The sequence below is a fragment of the Strix aluco genome, chromosome 2 (genome assembly GCF_031877795.1).
Source record: "Strix aluco isolate bStrAlu1 chromosome 2, bStrAlu1.hap1, whole genome shotgun sequence".
Lineage (NCBI taxonomy): Eukaryota > Metazoa > Chordata > Aves > Strigiformes > Strigidae > Strix > Strix aluco.
In genome coordinates this window covers 42,485,011-42,506,961 of record NC_133932.1, presented here as the reverse complement: position 1 = coordinate 42,506,961, position 21,951 = coordinate 42,485,011, and the positions used below count along the sequence as shown (strand labels likewise).

At 41.0% G+C, this 21,951-nt stretch overlaps 1 protein-coding gene across 5 annotated transcripts in view; it reads left to right on the top strand.

Moving 5' to 3' along the window:
• The first annotated feature begins 5,140 nt into the window (after positions 1–5,140).
• Positions 5,141–21,951, top strand: part of USP9X (ubiquitin specific peptidase 9 X-linked) — a 107,359-nt gene continuing 90,548 nt past the window's right edge. For 3 of the 5 annotated variants that reach the window (XM_074814526.1, XM_074814522.1, XM_074814523.1), the window contains exon 1: positions 5,141–5,636. The gene's annotated coding sequence lies outside the window, so the exon portion shown is untranslated. Of the gene's footprint in view, positions 5,637–7,835; positions 7,940–16,950; positions 16,975–21,951 lie in introns of those variants that run through there. The other 2 variants (XM_074814524.1, XM_074814525.1) reach the window with 2 other exon arrangements.

The window sequence follows — 21,951 nt, the reverse complement described above, 5'->3', positions numbered from 1 at the left end:
AACATAAGAGACCACCAGTCTTTCTTATAAAATTTCTATGATTTCTACCTAAGCATGCATTCTTTTGTACCTGTATGGAGCTTAAATTGCATTTAACTGCTTCTATGAGTCTTTCAAGAGTGACATTATGCTCATTCTAACATCACTGTTAACACCTCATACTATCAGAAAACTGGAAAGAGAAAAGTTACCACTATGAAGAGCAGTCTTACATTGATGTGAGGAACAGTAATTAAAGCAGCCATCTCAGGAGAAACTAAAATGAAATGTCCATAATTGACCTTTAATTGTAACTGAAGAGTTATAGCATCATTCCAGAACAGTTTTTGCAACTTCTTGGTACATTACTTGCATGGGATTTTTTTTTTTTCTTAATTTTGAATGTTAACTTATATGTATAGTAAGTACTGTCTGATACCTCAGGGTCACCCCTCCCCCAACCCTTGAGTTCATTACACCCAGGATAGTATGGAAGGTAGAGATTACATCTGAGTTTTGGAATACATACAACACCAGCTAAATTTCTAAATTTACTGCATTTGGATTGTAGTTTTGTTCCATATAGAAAAGCCTAAATATATGGTGTCTAGACACAGTAATCATATGCTAAACACTTTCAACCCATCTTAATCGTTTGTTATTGGAATAACTTTATTGGGTTTTGCTTATCAATTTAAGGACTTGCCAGAGCCTGCTCGGACACCCTGGGGAGCTCTCAGTGCTCCTGGTCCCTAGGGAAAAGCTGGTCCCCGGGGTACCCTGATGAAACCCATTTCCCATGGGGAACATCTCTGCACATCTCTGGAATCATCCTTCATTTTTGTCATGCCTTACCCAACCAACATGTGCACCAAACACAAGTGTGAAAATATCAGACGCTGTCCACCACTCATGTGTTGTATTTGGGACTTATTATTACCAGTATGAAAATATAATCATCTATATAATGTTCTGTGACCACTATGATATAATTATTTAATGTTAGACATGACAATTTTGAAAAATAGTTCTTTTCTGAAAGGGATGACATCCTACGAATCAGTGTTGTACAAAATGACATATACCTGCACATCATTATTGCCAAAATACTATCAAAAATATATGCTGTATAAACCAAAGACTCGGGCAAGTGCAAAGTACTCTTTTCCTTACTGGCATTTACACACAGGCTCAAATAAGTCAATGAAAAACTATGTAAACCAAGGGCACTACACATGTGCTTAAGTGATTTACTGGATTGGGCCCAGAAATACTGAAAATGTTGCAAGATTGATCCTTGACATGATCCCTTACAACAAATCTTAGTGTCCAGGCAGTAGGTTGCTTTTCAAGCAGTGTTTTATTTTCTTTTTGATAGAAACTTTCCTTAACTGCTACGCTGCTTATTTGTTTCCTGAGAGTTGGTAGATGCTATGTAATGCAGTGTCTGAGGGGCTGAACTGAAGGAAAAAAATGATCTTTTGTGGGTCTGGGGGAAAAATTCTGCTTTCTCTCTTCTGTTATTGCTCTTTCATGCTACCCAGTTGCAAAGTCCCATAGCGCTACTCTGCATCACCAACATTAAAAGTTTCATTTTTTGTCTATGGAGCAGCGCAGTATTAATCAGTTTAAGAACTGGGGATAAATGCATGCATTAACATAGAGATTTTATAAATTCTGAATTATTCCTTCACTGCAACATTTCCTTCTTCATTTTGAGTTAGTCAGTGAACAACATGACCAACTAGTTTGCAACTGGTTTCACTTTTTGTTTGATAGGCTCACTGCAGCGCGTGAGCTGGGAAGCTTGCAGGGAAACGCCTCCATTCCCCACATTTTCACACCAAATTAAAAATGTTGCAAAAGCATTTCTAATCATACCGACGGTTGTGTACAGAGGGGAATTAACCGGAAGGACTACTGGGGAATAAATTAGTCTGTCATAGCTCTCTGCGTGGACACTTATTTTAGAACAATTAGTGAGTTTTGTGAGTGCCTACTGACTTCCGTCTTCATACCATGGATATTCTTTAATCAGCAATTTATCTCACTCATACCCTTTTGTTTCCATAGTTGCTGCACAAAGATAAACGGGTAACATTTATTTGCAGTATCAGGGGGGAGGGGAAGCGTCAATCTTTTCCAAAGGCAAAGCAGCGTCATACAAGATGAGCCATGGCAATGGCCCCAGAGAACTCTGGAAGCCCAAGTGAAGAGGGACGGGCACAGATTTTTGCTTGGGGGACCAGGAAGAATTCCCCACTCAGAAGTCTGGTGTGCAGTTTGCTTGTTCGGTAACCACAAAGTGCCATTGCCTTCCCAATATCTTCTTTTATTTGGTGCCATAAATAGCTGTCTACTTCAGCCTATCATGACCTTTGATTAGCACGGCTACAAGCAACTGCTGGTCTGTCAAAGCACTTCAGAATATACTTTTAAAACAGGAAGGAGGTAAATTAAAAAAGGAAGAGAATAAACATGAAGTCCTTTATTTTTTTTTCCCATACAAAATTCCTCTTATATCTCATTACGCATCTGCAAACTGTACATAAAGTAGAATCTAAAATAAGAAAAATACCACCAAAGGTCCCGGAAAGCTGAAGAGGAATCGGTTCTTAGTTTGTTCCAAACCTAAGGTTTCAATTAAGTTAATCGGAGCTTTTACTCTTTTGGCTGAAAGAACCCTTCTTCACAAGAGGGAATACTTGCTACAAGCTGTACCAGTATTGTTTCCACAAGTATTGTTCATATCTTTTTTTTTCATTTACTTTTATGTGAACTGACTGTCAATTTCTTGGTGGACAATTGCGCACATTATGAAAATCCACTGATGTGTCACTGTTTGGCTCTGCCAAAAAAGCCATAGTAGTGAGAACACAGTATTTGGCCTGTTATTAAAACAGGGGTCTACTTAACAATAAAAAGAAACGATCATCAATAAACACAGCGGTTTAAGGATAAGAAGTGCCAAAAAATATACAGTTGTCTGAGGTGCCATCGTGCCACTGTAAGTCATAAACAGTGAAAAGCTTGAGAGAGAATCCTGCAGCAGGCAAGGGAAGTTAAATGCATTTTAAGTGCAGTAATTTTAAATGCTTTCCCAGAACAAACTGGATAAATTGGAAATAGGAGGGAAAGCCCAAAGTAACTGAGCGGGGACAAAAAAAGAAGGGATGCCATAAGGGATGCTCAGAGGCATGAAACTCACCGAGATAAAAGGGCTGCTCTTTCTATTACACATATTTCTAACCCAGGCATGAACAGGATTACACTTACACAGATTTTCACCAAGGTTATGGCTTCGTTTTATTGTCAAAGAAAATGCATGTAAAATTGTTCTTCCAGTAAACAAACTGTTGCATTTGTAGTGATGAAGCAGCTGCATCCTTTGTTTTGTTTACCGAGTGGTTAATGCAGAGACGTACTTCAGATTTCCTTCCCAAATAATACAACTAGTGATTAGCAAAAGAAGGGGTAACTCTAACTTTGTTAAAATAGGAAATGACAGTAGGTATCACCATTTGGTTTTGAGCTCTAGAAAAACACCCACTCACAGCTCCTGCAATGAGCAACCAGTATTTTAGTCTTTGTCACTGCATGGTTCAAAAGATAAACATTTTGCACAAGAGCTAGGGCTGTTAGCCCTTGCCTCTTGAGCAAATTCCAACCCAGGCAACCTAAATTCCTCCTGTGTTTTCAGCTGGATACTGTATTTTTCACTTCCTGCTCTGAAATTCTTGAATGATGTTGTTAAAATGAGACTTTGACCTTGGAATACTGACAAACAAAATATTAAGCACCATTTCAGGTACTCTCTGAGACCCAAGTTCCCCATGTGTGCCAAACTTCTGTCCTGCCACGAGGCATGCTTTCCCATTTTTCCCAAATTTTAAATCCAGGTTTAAAGTCTCCCTGATTGCTGTATAAAGCATCTCCATAGTTTGGAGTTCTACTGATTTCATTCTATAGTCATGTACGTAAATGCAAACCTATCAAAGGAAGACACAAGAGCAACGAAAGATCCATTTGGATTTTTAAAACGCTGGTGTCCCCTAACCAGGTATGTTCTGAGGGAGGCAGCGTTTCGATGAGGAATGAAGTCACCGGTGCGTGCACCCCTGAGGCCCTGCCCAAAGCCCGTTGCCAGGCGGCGGGCCCGAGGCCTACAGGCGGCCGGTGCCCGAAGAAAGGCCGGGCCACAGCCGAGCTGACCGGTGCGATAGCCGCAGCCGCTGGACAATGCCGCCTCACCCCCTGCCTGCCCAGGGTGTTCCCGGCCCCGGGCAGAGAGCGGGCACGCCGGGCCTGCTCGCGCTGCCCCAGCGGGCCGTACCCGGTACCGCCGCCCACCCCGGGCCGCAAGCGGGCAGCCAGGCCGCCTCTGCCCGCCCCCGCCCCGGCTTTGTCCGCCCGTCCTCCCGCACGGCGACCCGAAGGCGGAGCGGCACCACCCGCCACCGCACCAAGGCCAGCCCCGCCACCACCGGGCCCAAGGGGACGCGCCGCCGGAGCGGCCCCAGCTGCCGCCCCCACCCCGGCGGGGCCCCGCGCGGCGGCCGCGGCGGGTAGGGCAGGGGAGGGCCGGGCCGGGCCCAGAAGGCAGCGTCCACGCTGACGTCATTATCCGGGCCCTCGCGCGCTTCGCCCGGCGGGTCACAATGGAACCCGCTCGAGCCCAACCGACGTGAAACGGCCGCGCGCGCGCACACCCGCCAGCGCTCCCCCCCCCCCCGCCCTCCTCGCGCGCGCTCCCTCGCCGCACACACAGGGGTGGGGGCGGGCGGGCGGGCGAGCCGCGGCGTGAGTGACAGTCCGGGGGGACGGGGGCGGGCAGCGCGTCACGCCGCGCGGGTGGCGGAGCCGCCGCCGCTGCGCTAGGTCGGGGCCTGCGGCGCGGGCCGGGCGCGGAAGGCTCTGCTGGGGCCGCCATCTTGCTCAGGGCCCCGCCAGACGGAGGTGCGCCGCCGCTGCCGCCGCCGGGAGCGCGAGGAGCCGCCGCCGCGTCTCGCCTCGCTCCCTCCCTCCCCCCTCCCCCGCCCTCCCCTCCCCCCGCACGCACAGGAGCCGTCAGCGCAGAGCGCTCCAGCCGCCCGGGCCGGCCCCTCCGCTGCCACCTTCCTGCCCGCCCGCCTGCCCGCCGCCCGCCTGCCCCCGCGCGCCGCGGCCGCTGCCGCCCAGCCGAGCCCCGGGCCCCGCCGAGAGGCGCGGGGTGCGTGTGCGCCCCCTCCCCCGCGTGCGCTCGGTCCCCGGACGGGGCGGAGCGGAGCGCGCAGGCCCCGGCCAAGCCCCAGCCGGAGCCGAAGCCCAGGGCCGCCGGGCAGGAGCTGGTGACGCAGGAAAAACGCCCCGGCGGTGCCGCCGGCGCCGGAGAGAGCGGAACGGCCAGGACCGGGATCTGAAGCGCGGGCAGCGGTGGCGGCTTCGCCCTCCCTCTTCCCGTCGCAGTACACGGCGCCCGCCCGAGGGGGGAACCGGGGAAGCGGAGCCGCCCCCTCAGCCAGCCGGCTGCACGCCCGGGACCGCGGGGCCTGGCATGAGACCCTGCCCTGCTGGCTGCCTGGGATGAGGCAGTCCCCGGCCGCGCTCCTTCGGCAGCACCCGGGAGGGCACCGGGTCGTCGCAGCAGCAGCCGCGGGACAAGGGGAAACCGTGCGGGGGTGAGTGGCGGAGCGCTGTGCCCGGGCGGGGCCGGGGGCCGAGGCCGGGGCCGGGACGCGGCGAGGCCAAGCGGCGGCGCGGGGGGAGCTGTTGGCGCTGCAGCCGGCCGCCGCCGTGCCGAGCGGAGGGAAACGCTCTCCGGGGAGGGGGTCCCCGGGTCGGGGTGCGGGACGGCGGGGTGCGGCGGGGAGGAGGGGGCGAGCCGAGCCCCGCGGGGCGGGCGGCGGGGGTGGGGGGGTGGGGATAACGTGCGGCGGGTGGCGGCAGCGCCTCCCTCGCAGCCCCCGGCGTGTGGCCCTGCATCGCTGGTGTTTTGGAGGGCAAGGGAAAATGGCTGACGGCTCCTCATCCTCTTCCCCGACTGCCGGGGGGTGGAAGTGCTCGGCGCCCCTCGGGGGGCTCCGCCAGCCGCCGGGCGGCCCCTCCCGCCGTCCCCCCCGGTGCCGCCGGGTGAGGAGGGCCGGGTGGCTCCCCGCAGCGCTGCACCCAGCTTTGCCTCCCCTGGTTCTCGCTTCCCTTCGCACCGAACGCCATTACTGAGGTGGAGTGATTGGAGCCGTGTAGGCCCGGGCGACGCCTGGAAATAAGGCCCTGCCGAGGCGCTTTTCTTACAGTCTCAATGAAAACCGCCAGCACCAGCTCGTTCACGCCCGCTGTAAACATTATTAACACGTAGGCCACTCCTCTAGTCTCGGCTTCCAGCAGCTCTATTTCGATGCACAAAAAGCGTTTGTCGCTTTTTGCATCTTCTTTCTCTAGTTCACCCTGCCGCTTCGCCTCGAAGTTATGTCGTGGGGCTTGTCTGCTGCGATTTGTTTTAGGCGATATAACCCTCTCCCCTTGTCCAGGGTGTGCGGCAGGGGTAGTTGCATGCGGTTTGGCCACGGTTATTCTCTGTTATTGTCTTCAAGAAAACGTAGGATTTCACCAGTTGGATGGGTTATCGGGGTTGGTAATCACTCTGTTAACGTGTGCTGTCCCACCTTGTGCAGCATTGTTTGTATACAGAGAGCACACACTTTGAAAATTATTTATTTTGTTCTTAAGTGACTTTGTTCTCATAGAAGCATCCAAAAATGTGGAGGTGCTTTTTAAGATGCCACGTTTCATTTTCAGGTTGCTCCCTCAGAAGTCCAGTTGACTATTTTGAAGATGTACAGTAACACCCAACATACAACCGTACAGGAAAAAAAAAATCTTTCAGAAAAGAATTGTTGTAATTAAATGTTCAAAGGACTCTGAGGCTCACTGTAGACATACTGTGTCTGTCTCGGCTGTCTTCATGTTCTCTGTGCAACTTGATTTATATTCGCAGTTCTGCAGTTGTATTTGTATCACTGGACGTTTGTATCAGCCCAAAGACCCTCTGAAGTCACAGGCTCAAAGCTAGCACAGGGCCCACTTTTGCTGACCTAGTTGCAGAACTGGGGCCTGTATTTTTAAAAAGTTGTTGAATTTAGATATTAATATGCAGTGTTAAGTATACTAGTGGCAACACTTGTTGTGACAGATGGACTAGGTAACCTGTGTTTTTCAGCAAGCTTCTCAAATGCCTGACAAATGGATACTAAAATTGTTATGTTTAGGAAAGGACTATTGATGAGTATTTGGAGGATTGACCTTTATTGATTATGGACTTCAAATGGTGTCCCTAGTAAGAAGGATTTAGGGGCGACTGAAATCTGTAGACAGCTAACTTTATTCTTGATATTTTAAGGTTTTACTTTGGGAAATTGGCAGGACTCTCCACCATAAATGTTCCTGATCAAGTAACATGTTTATTTCAGCAAAATCTAAGTCATGCATGAGGGTGTTGGGGTTTTTTGGTTTTGTTTTTAATAATGCTTTTGAGTCTTTGAGTTGAAGTAATGTTTATTCTTGGAACCAACAAAGTACAGTAGCTAATATCAAGAATTTTGGGGGAGCATATGAAATACAGGTATTGATTATTCTATTGCAATACACTGGACAAGGGTGATGCTTAATGATAGCTTTGAATGAAAAACATAAACATAAAGCTGCAGTGGAAGAGACTTAAGTATCAGCATGGTTTTTTGGAGGGAGGGGGAATTAGCTAAAAATAAATGTAAGATTATATCATAGTAACTTTTTTCTCTCACTCCAATACCTTTTTTTACTTTTGTGTAGGTTTTCTTAATTGTATTTCTTTTGGGTAGCCTCTGTCTTAATCTTTCCAGGCTGCTGCTGCGAGTCTTGCAGAATTTGCCCTTGTGGTGATACTTCTGCCCATTGAATTGACAGGAAGACTGCATCTGGAGGGTGGTAATCAATAAGGATAGTGGTAGGAAAACTGTTTACTCTTTGTGTATCTGTGGAATGCTGTCACCCTTACATAAACATTTTATTTCCCACATTGTGGTGCATTTGTACACAGATAGACGAGCACAACTACTCTCTTATTCTAAATGCAGACTTTTAGGTTTGTGCATTTTATTACTATTCTGGAATTCTTACAAGTGAGACCGAGGATAAACAAAAATAGTAGATTAGTGTCTATTCCACAAAATTAAATAGACTTTTAAGAAAGTAAAGGTACCTGTAACACCTTTGTTCCAAACATCCTACATTTAAAGTGGAAATTAGTTTAGGACTTCCAACATGAATACAACTTTGGGTAAAAATAAATAGGAATCCAGTTACTAGTTTGAAGAAATTACTTTTAAATGGCTTTAAAATTATGTTTCTATCAGGTGTATATTGAAAATACATTAAGTTCCATGGGAAATACTTCAGTCCTTTCTGCTCTGGCTTAGAAATAGGTTTGGAACCTACTTCAGGTATTTGAATGGCAAGCACTTTTGTGTTAGGCAGTACTCTGAGTATTTTATTTTTTTTTTTGTCCCCAGAAATACTGATTTATATCTCCAGAGAGATCTAAAAACTCTAGGCATGTTTTGAAAACATCCTGAGCAGGATAGCCTCCTTTGTGAAGTAAATGAATCAAAGGTGTCTCTTACTGTTGTTCCCTTAAAGTGTGATTTATTTATTTTTTTTTAAAAAACAAACCAAACCTGGCAAAACCCCCAAAACTATTACACTTCAGTTCTTTTTCTTGTAATCACAAACACTGTTTAATCAAACCAGTAGACTTGTTTATCCAGCACTTGCAGAGACTGGTGTGAAGTGGTTGTCTGAAGATGTAAGAAACTTTGCTGGGTTTTCTGTTCACTTGAAAGGCTGTACATGTGAAGGCTTTTGTGTCCTTTAGAAAATTGTTTCCTGGATGTTAGCATTAGCATTAATCTGAACAGTGGACACGGTTTCTCTTGTTCAAGTATCTTAAGTTTTTCTTGTAACATGAATGTGTCTCCTCTTGAAACTGCAGCTGCATCCAGTTTTATTATCCATATCATCCTGGTTTAAAATTAGAGCTCAAATTTAAAGCTGTACTTGAGGGTATGTTTTGGGAACACAGCTTGATAATGTCTGTCTTCTGTTGTAATACCTTGCCTTTTGCACAATGCTGTGTGCTGTTGCTGTGGACTTGTCTTATACACGATGTTTGTGGAGTATAAATACGTAACTTTTTTTTTTACATAACTGAGTTTTATTATGCATACTATCTCCCTGACACAAACCTAATGAAAAAGAATTAAAAATTAAGCTATATTGCTATACCTGCCCTTTACCATCAGTGTAGAATGTTCACCACAACCTCTATTTTGTCCCATTTTTCTGAAGAGGTTCTTATTCTGCAGTATCCAGTAGTGATGAATGTCAGTTGCTTAGCTGTCTTGCCAAGCAGTTGTTATGTTTAGGAAGAGCAGTTTGGTAAACGTTTGTATTGCAAAATGGTAGTTAAACAGTCTTTACATAGCAGAGACAAAGGACAGAAAAGAAGATCTTTGATTAAGCATATGCTTGCATCCAGTGAGACTTGGATTTTTCTGCTTGGGAAGTTTGAGCTATTTGGGATTCATGTGTTAGAAAAAAGCAGTGACATTTTTCATGTATTAAATGTAGTTTTTGTTCTCTTATTTATGTAGTAACGTTTTGAAGTTCTCACACTGTTATAATGAATTACAGTTTCGTAATGAGTTAGTTACCTTTTTAAAACAGTTATGTTGTATTGGCTGTCTCTGTTATGCTCAAGGCTGTAGCATGCCTTGAGAATATGGTTAAGAGTTTCCCTCTGCACTTCATGGCAGAGCCAGGTTTTGACTTGGATCTTCTTGTTTAGAGTCTTGAATAGACAGTGGCAGAAAGCTGTTCTGTCATGACTTTGCACCCTCAAAATGTCAACTGCTGCATTTCTGAGACATTACAGTGTCTGCTTGAGCCCATTGGTGCTTTGAGCACTTTCTGTAGATCTGGTTTGGTAAAATCATTTAAAATATTGAGTTGTTGGTAAGGTTACAGGAGAGCTGTTATTAACTTTCCCACAATAGAGAAGTGAAGTAAATAAAGTCTCGAAGTAGCCAGTTGTGACTTAGTGTAAAATCTTTCTTCCCTTTTTTTTTTTAAGGGAGCTTAACACCACAGCCAGTTCCTTTTGCATTTTCTGTTGTGAATTTTCTGATATTTGCTGCATTTTGTAAGAAGCCATTAGTTACTCATCTTATTTGAGAGCTGAATTCAATCTGCTTGATATCAACGTTTTTTGGTTGCCAGCTGTTGATGTGTTTTCAAATAAAAATTAAAATGATGGGAATAAAACCCATATGGGTACATGTATATTCATTGCTTTCTAAAGGAGACATTACTGATGGTTTTCTTAAAGGATTAGTTAGTATTAACTGTGAGAATGATTACTTGCCTTTGGTTAACTTCTCTGTGTTAGTATACCTCCAAAAGAGATCTATGAGATGTAGATTTAAGATCTAGTCATGTTTCAAATGCTGGTATCTTCAACTTTTTTCATGAAGTTAAAATGAAGGCTGCCTTAGAAGTAATGTATAGCTATCAGGAATGTTATTGTGGGAAACTTTTATTTGTAGCATCCTTGATCCGCTTAGAAAACCAGTATGTAACCCTGTTTTGAGATTTGTTTTCCTTGTGCATGTAACTACCAACAGAAGAATGTGATTTTCTTGCATGTAGATCTTTGCATGGACATCTTAGCAAATCATACTGTTCGGTAGTTAATGTTTGGCCATGAATTCACTCATAAGAGGGGAATTCCACATTGCATCATTCCTTAAAGATGTACATCTGTGAATGGAAAACTCTCACAGAAAGAAACCTTTTTTCCAATTTTTTTTTTTAAAGCTGAGATTCAAGAATATGTTGAAGGCAAGACACAAACATGTGACTCCTTAGTGTTTGCTCATGTCCTCTTCTCCTCTCTGCTATAAAGTGTAAATGACTTCCCTAGTATTTTTTTTTTTTTTAACAGAAGCGTTGTTCAAATGAGTACTTAAAAATAATGAAAAGTACATGGAGGAAATTTCAGGGCTAACTTCAATAAGCTTTCATGTAAAATACCCAAACCTCAAGTAATAGAAAATTGTTCCTAGAAGGGCCTTTAAGAGAAGTACCACTTTTTTTAACAGCTTAATGTCAACATGGAATGGCACAAAACATGGACATTATAAATTTCATAGGCTTCAATCCTTAAGTCACTCAATTGCTGCTTAACCTTTCCTCTAGCTTCAGCAGGACCAGGTGTGGAAAGAGGAAAAGGTATTGTTGTGTTAGGGTGGTCTTAGCTATAATGCTCTGAAATCGTGAAAGAAGAAAAAGGAGATTGTTTAGAACTGTGTTCAGTAAAGAAAAAACAGTAGTGATGTGTGCCAGATAAGATTGCTCTGTTACCAGACAGGCTTTTTTGCTTGGAGGGGAGTGTCCTTGATAGCACCGTGGTGTGGGATAGTGGTGACAGGCCTGTATTGCCTGTGGGTGAAACTTAAGTTTTCTTGTCCAGAAATTAAAATTGACAGTGAGGGGAAGAAAAGTCTCCTACTTCTCTAATGTAAGATGAGAATAAACATTGTTGTCAAAATATACTGGCATCTCAGTAAATGAGCCTTGCATCTTTTAGTGTTTAATTTTTCTGCTGTTTTAGCAATGAAGTATTTTGGTGTGTTATTGAATAAGTTTCAACAGAAAAAGTCCATGACTTTGAAAGTTAAATAAGAAAGGTGGATCTGCTTAGCTTAATTTTTAGGTGAATAGATTGGTGAAAGACCAAAATTTTGATAAACCAAAAGCTTAAGCTATAGTTTAAGCTATATTTTATATCACTTTGTATATTTCTAATATAGAAATAAAATGTTAATTGCTTGGTGATCTCCGACCTTTCCTTTTAATGCATTTTCCTGAATCCTTTAGCTGTTAGGATTTCCATTATTGTTTTTTTAAATTGTGACACAAATTTGACGGAGCTTGAAGGTGAAAACTCCAGTGACTTGTTCTACAGTTTCAGGCTCCAGTTTTGCACAGCCCTCCATGTGTCTTTCAGACAGTGCTTTATTAATCACAGTGGGAACTTAAAATCCCAGGTGCTTTTCCTGACTGCTTATAATTGTGTGTGTGTGTATACACACACGTGCACTGGGATATTTTTTTTTTAAGATGATGTACTAACTTTTTCCCTAGGTGAGGTAGTAATGTCAGGTTTCTTAAGTGCTTTATAGCTCTTTTGCCGTGTCAGAGTTTCTTCCTGATAGTTCTGGTAATTAAGACAGGAAGGTAACCGCCAGATTGCCTGAAAACTCTTACTGTTCTTATTCTTGTAGCAGTTTAGTCAGATGGCTGTGGTTGACGATTTGTAACGTGTCTAGTGAAGATGTAACTTGAAACATGAATTCCCCTTATGGCATTTGAGAAGCCATAATTTCCTGTCCTTCCATCTTTTAGGAGTGGGAAAACGGAATTTTTTTCATAAAATGAAAAGCTTTGAAGTGAAATGAAAAGCTTCATTTTCATCAGTGGCAGTGGATGCAGCAAGTAGCAGAGTGGTAGTGAAACTTTGCTGTAAGCTGATGTGTTTTCAGCCATGGGAAGAAAACCCATATGATCAGTATCAGCCTCTGGTTAGCAGGTGTATGACTGAAGTTTTTCACTTATCTACACCATCCTAAGAATTTTGACCGGATGAAGGAGGGTTTGGTAATGTATCCTGTCATGAATCTTTGGGGTTTTTTGTATCACTTTCCTGATAACGGAATGAATATTTAGAACCAGTAGCAACTGATATGGTGCCTGGAGGCAGCTTGCATGAGGATAGTGAATGACCAACATGTTAGTTTAGTTTTGTTGTTGACAAGTAGTAGCCAACATGAGAGCTTGATTTGGAGATTCGGATGCACTGTATTGATTGATCCTTAGTTGGTACTTGTGAAGATCACCTTTTTCTAAAATGGAAATTGTACGTGACACTTGATGGTGCTGTTTGTTTTATATTTCCGTAGGTGTGAGGATTGCACAGGAAGATTGAGATGTTGCAGAAGTTGTATACATTATCTAGACCAGCAGCAAGTAACTAACAGTTGAGAGCAGAGAATCAAAATCTCTGCTGTGAGAGCTGCTTCACGCTTTTATGTGCTTACACTATGCTAAACCTAAAATACAGTTTGAGGGATTTTTAGTGTTGATGAGCTACTGTGGTTCTTCATGGGTCTGAAAATATGATAAATAGTGGTAGTTCACACTTATAATGAAGACTAACCCTTTAGTTTTACTTCTGATCATTCTAACAACAAAATTTTGCTTTAAATATGTTTATCATTGTATGTCATTTAACTTCTAAATTACAGTTGTCCACTAGAATTCTTTATTCCATATCTCTTTAACATAATCAGCTTTTCCAGTGTATTTGATGAATTTAAGTTCTTTTCTTAGGACTTCTGTGCCAGAAATGGCAGGGGGAGAGGGGAGAAACCTTAACAACCAAGTTGACATTTAAACTGTTCAGCTGCAATGGCTTTTCCATCTATAGGAATTATAAAGACATTATTTTTGGGGTACACTTCTGTAGACTGGTACAGTAGGTATAAAAAACCTGCTTCTTTCACAATCTCTGGAAACGTTTGTTTTCTGTTTAGATACTTCTCATGGTTTTTAAGATGTTTTCACTTAATGAGAAATGAGGGTTTTCTTTGTTTAGATTTTTGTACTTTGCTCTTAACTTGCCTGCTTAGTCTGGTGTTACTAGTCTGATTTAAAGAAACACTGTGGTGAGATTTTATCAATATGATAAAAGTAGTGTCTGTGCATTTACCTTTTTGCTTTTCCTTCCTGAATATCTTCTGTTTAATTCATTCTGTGTTTTCTTGTGCCATTTTTCCTTGAAAATGTTACTTATGAATTCAGAATTTTAGTGGATATCCCACTTGTCTTCGTGGATATCTTCCTTTGGACTTTTTTTTTATTTCTCTCATACTTGTGGGTAGCTAATGCTCCTGGGTAACATGTTTTGTTTTACCAAAATTGGTGACGTTAGGTGTATACCTTGGAGAGGCTTTCTTGCTGGGAAGAAGGTGTCTTCTTTACAGACGACTTGTCACAGGGTGTGTATAATTGGTTGGTTTTTTTCTTTGCGTTGCTGAATTTGTAAATATGAGGTTGATGTTTGAGGTACCTTATTTTTGTTCAGATGCTTGATAAATGCAAGTGTTCATTTTTCTCAGCTATAGTATATATTATTTCATCAAGACTTGGGATTTGTAGTATTTCAGAGTGGATTCCTCAGCAGAACTAAAAGCTTGATTTTTAAAATACTTCTATTATTGATTTTTCAGTTGAGTTATCAGATAGCTCAGTGAAGTTACTTAAAAATTGTGTGCGGTGAAAAGCAAATGATGCAAAGAGCCTTGGAAAAAATACACAAGTCATGATCTATTTAAGCATTTTACTCTTCAAGGGGGATATTTTCATTTGAGCCATGGGTAATTTAAGAAGATTCCTCTAAATTTACATAGAAGTGGAAAATGGGGAAATACGAGAATGAAACTGGTCATTAAACCAGTGGGTTTTTTCCCCCACTTTAATTATGAACTCTTCTTCCTATTGGATCCTTGACTCATTCAGTCTGGAAGATGAATTGAATTGGATTGTCATTCAGTATTTTATCTTTGGAATTCATTCTGTAAAGGTGTTTGTTACATCAGTCTGAACCCATACTGAGTAGAATTCTGTTAATAAACTTGATAGGTGCTTTTCACTCTTAGGCTGTACATTTCCCAAACATTAACATATTATTTCTCACATCACTCTGTAAATTAAAAGGCTTGTGTTGTCTTTTGTTTTATTGATGAAGAATTGAGACACAGAGGATGTAAACTTCAAAAGTACTCCTGTCATAACTTTTCAGTGGATTTTTGGTAGGTGTTCAGGTGTTGTAGACACAGCTTATGTTGGCTAAGTTTCTGTTGTGCTCCCTTGCTCTTCCTCAGTTTTGGCTTCATCTCAGTACCCAGAAAAATGAGAACAGGATGAAGAGATTAATCTGAAAAATCTGTGATTACTCCAGCAATGTATACGAACAAGACACAGACAGAGGTAACTTCTCAGGAGTTCTGTATAGCTGCCTTATAACCCAGAGATTTCCCTTTGACTTCTGCAGTTCTGTTTCTTTTCTTGTAAAACATCATTTAACTTCTGTAACAAATAAGGTATGGACAATTTTTCTTCGTGGTGCCTCAGTTGATTACTGTTTACCCAAGGGACTTAGTTTGATAGAAATGAAATTACAGTGGAAACTGGATTAGTCTGAAAAATCCCAAATTATGTAGGAGAAAAATGTCAAATTGAGCCTTTGACAAATTTAGAGAGCATTTTCTGTCTGTCTGTGTCTCTCGCACAGACAGAAAATTCTGTTATATGAACATTTCTTCTGCTAAAAAGCAGTGAGACGTTGACTGTCACAGTGAATACAGCTGCTGTACTCAGTTACTCACACTTGGTTGTCTCTATTTCCAGGTTTTTTGACCTGAATTTCCAGATAATGTTTGAATCATGCAGTCTTGTTTACAGTTTCATAACTCTGGCCTTTTTTTCTTTTTTTTTTTTTTTTTGATCAGCAGAAGTACAATTTTTGCCAGCTTCTGTGTTTTATTTTCATCATTTGCATTACCTGCTGTAGCTTTGTCACTAATTTATGTACTTTAGATCAGATTATTCACAGTGTTACTGCTAAATTCATTTTCCTGACTCATTGTGATCTGTTAAGCATTCCACTGGCTTTATCATAATTTCCAGGGCAAAGAGTTTTTTGCCTTCACCTTCTTAAACTTCTCACACTTAGGCTGATTTGCTCCAGCTACGTAGTATTTCTTTCAGGACTGAACTTGTGCTGGTCATGAACTGACATTCCTGGCGTTTATCATGCACTAAACAGCTTTCTCTGTGTGCATTTTCCTGTGATACCCATTATGCTTGAGAAAAATTTTGGTCTTTATGACACTTCTGTGTTGTCAAGACTCATCTCAGCTCTAATGTATGTGAACCTTGGTTGCTATCATAGCTAAATATGTGCTAACTATAATTATCCATATTCTGTTTCCTTCCTTTTTCCTCTTTCAGGGTGCATTTCATGATAGATTTACACTGATGGTAAAAGAGTTGGTTCTATCCATGGTTATGTATTCTTCCTGCTTCTCATGCCATTGTTAGTGTTCATACGGCATGTAATGCAGCTGAAAACAAATGATTTTCATTCCTTTCCCCCAGTTACCTTTCAGCCAGATTGGCTTCTTGATCTGGCTGACTGTGTGGTGACGCAAGGGCCTAATACTAGTGGTGAGAAGGTGGTTAGGATGAAAGTGAGCAAGATTGCCCTCCTTCTCTTCTTGTGACAGTGGAGACTTACCTGGTTTCAAACAGACTGTGAAGCTGTACCTCAGCTAAGGCTTGTCCACATGCAGAAGTACAATGAAACTTCTGTTCTAAAATTTATCAGGATATAATACTCTTACTGAGGAATAAAGATTGTTGTTTCTCACTGAGATTCCAACAGTGGAAGAAGAAAAGGTCCACATACACACTGTGGTGCCAAAACTACCTTGTGAGTGTCCTGTCACTGTCACTTTGTGCTAGTTTAAGCACTGCCCCTAAAAAGAAGAGTTACGACATTCCTCTTGTCTCCCTTGGCCTGCTGGTGAATTCAGCTGAAAACTGGTATGTTTATAGTCTGTTTTGTGTACTGAAAGGAGGTGCTCTTTAGCAAGGTGGTTTATGGGATTTAGCAGTTAACCATTTTCAGTGCAGGGAGATTAGCAGTAATGTGTGTTTTGGATTGGGGGTTTTTTGTGTGGTGGGTTAATTTTTTTGAATCACGTCTTGGTTTTCAGACAGAGCTGCAACAGAGTTTTTAAACCCATCCTCAGCCCTTAAGATGTGGTAATAGTTGATGAATTGCCTCCTGCATTTCTCAAAGTAAGTTATGACATGCTTTTTGATAGGTTTTATAGATGCAGGAATATTAAGTTTCTGGGACAGTGGAATCACTTTTTGGTTCTGTGGGGGAGTGGCTATAGTGGAAGTAATTCTGTTTCCAACCCTGCTTTGTTCTTAATGTACTTTCTAGGGGCTTCATTACTTGTTCCTATCCAACTTCCTCTGCTGTTTACCTTTTTGCATTTGTATCAAACTACAGCCTTCGTTGGGTTGGCAGAAGGAGCATTAAGACAGAAGACAGAAACTGCTGTTCCTGTTGCCACTTCTTATTTCCCTGTAGAGAGGCCAGGATTTTTAAGGAGAGTTGTTATACAAGTTCTCTGGAGCAGATAGAACGTTTTCAGTGATTTCTTGAGCATTCAGTCTGCTTAGGCAGATGGCTTGTATAAGTTTAGTTGGAGTGGAGCATGTTTAAGGCAGACAGTCTTAAAAAAAATTTGCTATCTGCTTATAACATCTCTAGTGAGCTTGTGCAAGCTTGATTTTTTCAGAGCAAGTATCTTCTGACTGAGATAGTTGTAAGGCAACAGGAAATGGCAAAATGTTTACTTGCAATTATCTAGCATGGAACTGTACAAAAATCTCCAGGCTGAGTTAGGCAGTTGGTACATTGAAAACTAGTTGGAAGTTTGGGTAAGTTTGTTAAGCAGTTATGAGGAAGCTTATTGAGACATGAATTTTAATGCTGATATCAACTTTCTGATGTATTTGAGACATTTTAAATTATGCTTGATGATGATGGTAGTGTTGAGTTCCTGTGCTTAGTTTGTGCTTTCTAATTGAACATTACATGAAAAGCAGAGTTTAAAAGAAAGATAAATTAATGCTAGTACAGTAATGGGAATACTTAGATTATTTGCATTTAAAACATTTCAGAATATCTAGGTATTTCACAAAGTTAATTTTGTCATGATTCAAGAATGTGAAATGCTTCCAACTTAATATCTGGTTTAGATGCTATACCATGCTTTAATTATTTGCAGTTAACCAAGCAATAAGTTGTGTTAATTTTATAATTTGAAGGGAAAATTTCTATAACGTGTTGATAATGTCACAGGGTATTAGGAGCATAGACTAGTAATAATAATTATTAATTAATTAAATAATGATTTTTGGTAGCGTAATGTTTAACGTAGTTCAGAGAAGCCCTTAAATTCTCCATAGAAAACATGAAGGGTATCAGAAGGGGCTATCCTGCTTTTTGCAGGCTAACTTTAAACTTAGCTATTCTAACGGACACTTTATAGTATAATTGTGGTAGTGACATTGGGTACTGCACACTACAGTGATATGTCAGGTGCTGTGTATAAGCATGATTTAACAAAGAATAGCGTGCAAGTAAAATGTAGAAATAACATTGTAGTGATATCCATAATTCATTGGCTGAATGGCTTTAGACAACATTTCAAATATTTATAGTGTTGAGTTTTGTAAATCCTTAAGTGGAGTATACTATAAATAATTTCATGTTTTAAAGCTGCAAGTGGAATGAACCTGGGAGATGCCATTATGCTTCCCTTCAAATACATGAGAAAGAATGAAGGTAGCAAAAGCCATTCAGCACCTACCAGTAGCCTTGTAGAATGTGTGAACCTCATCAGAAATAACAGAAACCATGATGTATTTATGTATCTCAGGGGGAAGCCAAGGCTAGGGATGCCACTGAACATGAGAAATGATGATTTGGACATTTGTACAGTTCAGTGGGATCTTCCAAGGATGGAATGTTGAAGTGTTAAGCTTCCTTTTTTGCTCTGTTCCCCAGGAAGAATGGAAAGGATGAATAGTATTAAATTGCTGTAGTATAGCAGATCAAAGGGAGTGTTTTGATTAAACTTGTTTCATTAATTTTTAGGGGTTTTTTATCTGCAGTTAATGTTATCTGTAATCCTTATGGACTAGATGATCACTGTAGGTCCCTTCCAGCTGGAAAATAATTCTATTCTTAAATATTGTATTCTGTTCATTGGAGGAGGAGGTGGATACTTCATACTTTTACCTTCATCAATCCTGCCTACAAAATTGTGCTAAAAAAATCTGGTATTTGTTTGTGAGCCCTTCAGCAAAAGAAGAACATGACTTCCGAAGAAGTTTCAAAGGTCATCAGAGCTAGAGGATAAAGGTTCTTAACAATTATTAAGGGTTTGAGCCCAGCTCTCAAAAAGAAGTGAGATATTTTGTGGATGCTTTTTGGAATTGACAAAACTCATGTTCTTCTCTAGTTAACTTTAGGACCTGATTTAGAGAGAAATTATGGAATGTAATGCAACCTAAAATAACAATAAAAACTTCCCACATAAGTTGCAGAACTAAAGTTCTGGATATGCATCAATGGTTTCACTGCTACCCTCACAATATCAGATGCAAACCCCAAATCTTTAATGAAGTTAAAAGTCCAAGGATTTGGTCATGAAGGAAGAAAGGAATATCCGTTCCTAAAGATGGAAAAGAAGGAGCTTCTGAAGTGGTTAAGAAACTGGAGTTTGCTGTTTGGAGGAAGAATCTGTGTAGATGCATGAACATTTGTTTATTTTTGTCAACCCAAATGTGAATATTGCAGACTTCTTATGGCAAATCTGAACAAAATGAGAAAAAAACAGTCTTTGCTGTGAAGTGATGTAATGTCCAAACACAAACAAAATCAAGTAGACTTAAGCTACTGCAAAGTGTAGTATTAAGGGCAGTCGTCTTACAAAGATGAAACAAAAGTGAGATTGGCAGCTTTTTGCAAACAGAAATTTTGGCCATGTTTTAATTTGCTTTAGTATTCTAAAAACAGGTACTGCTCAACACAAAAACATAAATGTATCAGACCGTTTTCTTAGGTTGGTGGAGTTGCGTAAAAGGTTACATGTTAACAAAACCAGATTTGTTTTGTTTGTTTTAACATTACCTTGTAGAAGCTAGTATACTTCTTGGGTTGTATGAATTGACTTTCCTGCTGAGTTCTTGCTTTCAAGAAAACTAGACTTTGGTAAAAATGGTGTTTACTGCTCTTTCTCTGGCATGATTGAAGTCCTTTTAAGAGCCTTTTGCTGAAGTGCTTCTTTGGCTTTGTTTTTTAATGCTGAAGACTTATTGGTATTTTTTCCTGTGCATAGATGGTAGTCATGTTTTTACACCCTACTATTACTGATTTTGTTTCAAACCTATTAAACCTAGACCTTCCTTTGCATTTAGTTCTGTATTTTGCCTATATTTTATATCTGCTGTCTGCTTTAATTTCAAATGTGAAACCATAACAATATCATGGTACTTAGTTCCTCATACGTTGGAAGGTACAACTCCTAAGCCCTTTCAGTTACTTATTGTTACTCGGTGTCCTGAGAATGCATTCAGCATCCTCCCTTCTCGCTTGGTATGAAGAATAGTGTTACTGGGTATATTGCTCTTTATCATTTATGCTTTAAAAGTTATGTTTAAAAATGGTTTCTGTGTATGGACATTACTTTTATTTGAAAGTGTAGCTATATATAGTTGGTAGTGATATCAGCTGGTCTTCTTAGCTCCGTATGCTATTTCAAACAGCCAAGAAATGTTTGTTGCGTGACTAGCCAAAGATTTAGAAAACACACATTTTGGATGTATTGGTTTTGTTCTGGAAGTCTACAGCTTAAAAGCTCTTAGCATGAAATAATATCTTACTGTATTTATAACTTTGGGCTTCAGAACTAAAAAGGAAATGCTATGTCATGTGTAGAAAATTGTGTACCTCTTCTCAAAAGTTGTAGGGAAGAGTCAGGTCCTCAGTGCTTTTTCTGATTTTGTTTATGTGCTTAATGGGCAATTACTGCTTTTTTGAAAATAAAATGTCAGTTCCAAATACAGTTCCTATAGTACTTGCCTGCTGTCTTCTCAGTTATTTTTCTCCTTTGATAGGCCCAAAAGTTGAAGAGAGTAGACATAGCAGTCTTAAAAGGACATCTTTATTCCCTTATTGCAAAGGAATAAGATAAATAGTAGTCGAAAGCCCCAGAACAACTAGGCTGCCTTGGAAGTGGATGGTCTCTGGTGTTCTGTCCTGTGGCTGGTATTGTAATGGGTTCAGGTATTTGATTCAGCATGTTGCACTCTCACCTCGCTGGGGCAGCAGATTGGTGTGGAGGGTATCTTTGTTGCTACTTTTTTTTTTTTTTTTCCCCCTAGATGTAAAAGGCTATAATTCGCAAGTTTCTTATCAGTTCTGTGACCAAAATTATATGCTTCTGTTAAAAAGACAACAGTCCTGAGACTTATTCTTGCTACAAACATGCAATTGTGGTGATTGCATGCAGTTGCTTTTCTAGAATAACCCTGCTTCTAGTCATGTTTTCCAATATATACGAAGTTTTCTGTATGTCCTTTTTTTCCTAGGTGAATGACCTGACACTTGGCTATGTTAGTGCACATTTTATTGTGCCAAGCTTATCAGATGATCCAGATTGCTCTGTGACATGTTCCTGTTGTTTATCACCCCATTAGTTTGTGTGCCATGTGCAAAATTCATTAGTAATTTTATAATTTTGTCTGTGTTACTGGTGATATTGAATAGTATGGGATTGAGAATTGATACATGAAGGGTTTGACTAGGAATGTTTTTCCTGTTTGTTAAAATTATGTTAATAATTCTAGTTTCAATCAGTGGAGATTTTTTTTAAACCTGTTTTATTTACTGTACATTTAGTCAGACAAGCATGTAAAAATACAGTACAGAAATTCAGGTCGTTTCTAACGTCTTTCACGTTTATGGTAAAGAAGAGTATTAAATTGATCTTATTTATTAGACTGTAGGAAGTTGCATTAGTGACTCTGAGTTTCACTAAACGGTTTTATGTCCAGAGATGGTAGTTTGATTACTTTTCTCCCTTCCCCCTACTCCTCCCCCCTTCCTTTCTGTGCTATTTTGGACTATATCCTGTTTGTCAAGATCTAGTAGAAGTTACGTATGTAGGTTTCCCTAGATTCTTGATCATACTG